A 2,301-nucleotide genomic window follows, 5' to 3' on the forward strand; every position below is an offset into this window, starting at 1 on the left:
GGTGGATAGAATAGCAGAGCATAAATTGAGCATTTCAGGTCAGTGTGAGGAAAGTGTCAATGTTTATACGATTTCCTTATAAAAAGCCATGCCAGCCACATAGGAGCTTAGGAAAATTATGTGTGTCACCAACATTCCATTTCCATCTTTGATCTTGTTTAGATTTCTTGCTTTCCTCTGAATCTCCTGTTTTTTTTTTGTTTGTTTGTTTTTTTGGTTGTTTTTTTTTTGGGGGGGGTCTTTTCATGGAGCAGTTATCTGGGCCTCTATTTGATTTCCCCTACATACGCCTCCCCTCCTCATACTTCAGTTCTGTATATACAGTCAATCCCAGCCAAATATTATTTAATGCTATACCCAACCTAAGCTCCCATGCCGCTACAATCACGCCCCTGCATCCAGAGAAATGGAATGCCATAAACAAAGCTTTAACCAAATCAAAAAGTATCCAATACAGAAAGTTCTAATTATAGCTTATGAGTCTCCAACTCTTTTAGTCTAATTCACTTCATGTACAGATTTTTTAAATTCCCGATTACTTCCAGTTTGTGGTCACCATTCTCTTTAGACATTATTTCACTTTTATTGGCACTACCAATCTCCATACTGTTTCAAGGGTGAGCTGCAAAATGTGTTTCTCAGTTAAGCTGTACAGTGCAGATAGAGCTGATTGGGAAAATGCTAAAGTCAACAGAGCACTGTAGACACAACCCCTAGTCTCTAGTTGGCACTCCGAAACATTCCTTTATGAGATAGTCTCTGATTTAAGCTCAAAATGGCCCTATGACAATGTGTGCTATTTTCCAGAAATACTTGGAATTTAGTTAACTACTTATTTCAAGTAATTTTGTTTTCAAAATACCTTTCTTATAGATTCAGATCATTTTATACTTACTCTTTTCCAAATGTGCTGTAGATTAATTTTGACATCTCCTTTCCCTCCAGAGCTTGGCCATGTAATTATGTTGATAGCATTCTCATTTCTTTATTTCCAAAGTGCGGCAGGTAATTGTAAAGGTGCAGTGAGTCTATGCTAGGTTCAAGTTCATTTTTTGTGCTATTAAAAGGTTTAACCAGTTGGTATTGGCAACTTAGTAGCTCTCTCTGCAGATGTGCCTAAATTTTGTAACATAAAGAAAATTTCTATCATTGGAAGCTAAGTTAATAATCAAAACAAAATTATCTTTAAAAGATGAAGAAGCTCAGATTTGCTGCTTCCTTCTCACTTGCCACCAGAGATATAGTCACTAAAACAAACTTAATTAGAAAATAGAACATTTTATAGGACCTACCAGACATAAAGGAAATCGCATTTCAAAGACAAAACCTGCTAGAGTCTATTAGGTATGGTAGTGCGACATAGAGTTTAAATAACAAGCATTTGCAAGATAATCATAGTTGTAAGTGTTGAATACCAAGAATTATTTAGAAGCAAAGCTACGAACAATTTGAACTTTTATGTGTATGTGTTGTGCCTATGGAAGCAGGTGCTGTGTAAATAGATAGGTGTTCACACTGGGCGAGCCAAGGTTTGTATCAGCATAAGGTCTGGCCAAAGAACATACAACCCTTCTTGTATTTTATTGATGGAAATCATTAAAAAATGCATGAGCAGAAGTTTTGACATAGCCCTAAGATCACAAGTGACAATTATCATAATAGGCAAATAAATTTTATAAATTTTTGGATTTGCTTGTAGATCCAACTTGCTATTCAGGAGTCTGAAACTTTAAAAACTAGTTTGTCTTTCATCTATTGGCTCAGGATCAATCTCTACTAAATTTAACCCGATTATTTCTTTAATTTTAAAAAAGAGAAAGAGAAAATGGAATTAGGGGAGAGTCTAATTATACAAGATACTGAGCATATTGAAATGTCATTTTAATTTTAAAAGATTGGCACGGTGTAGGGAAAGACAGAGAGATTAAATAAAAACAAACGGGACTAAATACGTTATTTGTGGAATTTAGTATACAAATGTCGGTGGGAAAGACAAAGTATTCAATAAGTCTTACAGGGACAAATAGCTAGAGAGTAAATAAAGCTGTTTCCCCTTGACATTTATTATATCAAAATAATTTTTGCGTGCTCAAATATTCAAATATTAAGAAATAAGTACTAAAGAAAGCAAAGAATCTTTAGGTGAATCAAGACCCTTCTATGAGAAAAAAAAAAAAAAGAAGCTGTAAAGGAATCACAATTTTTACTGCACAAACAGGTTTAAAGTTCTATAGAGCTAAATACCATAAAGAAAAAAATTCTAGTCTAGAAAAATTAATTGCATATATAGAGATAAAACAC

This window comes from Molossus molossus, unplaced genomic scaffold (genome assembly GCF_014108415.1).
Source record: "Molossus molossus isolate mMolMol1 unplaced genomic scaffold, mMolMol1.p scaffold_m16_p_10, whole genome shotgun sequence".
Taxonomy (NCBI): Eukaryota; Metazoa; Chordata; class Mammalia; order Chiroptera; family Molossidae; genus Molossus; species Molossus molossus.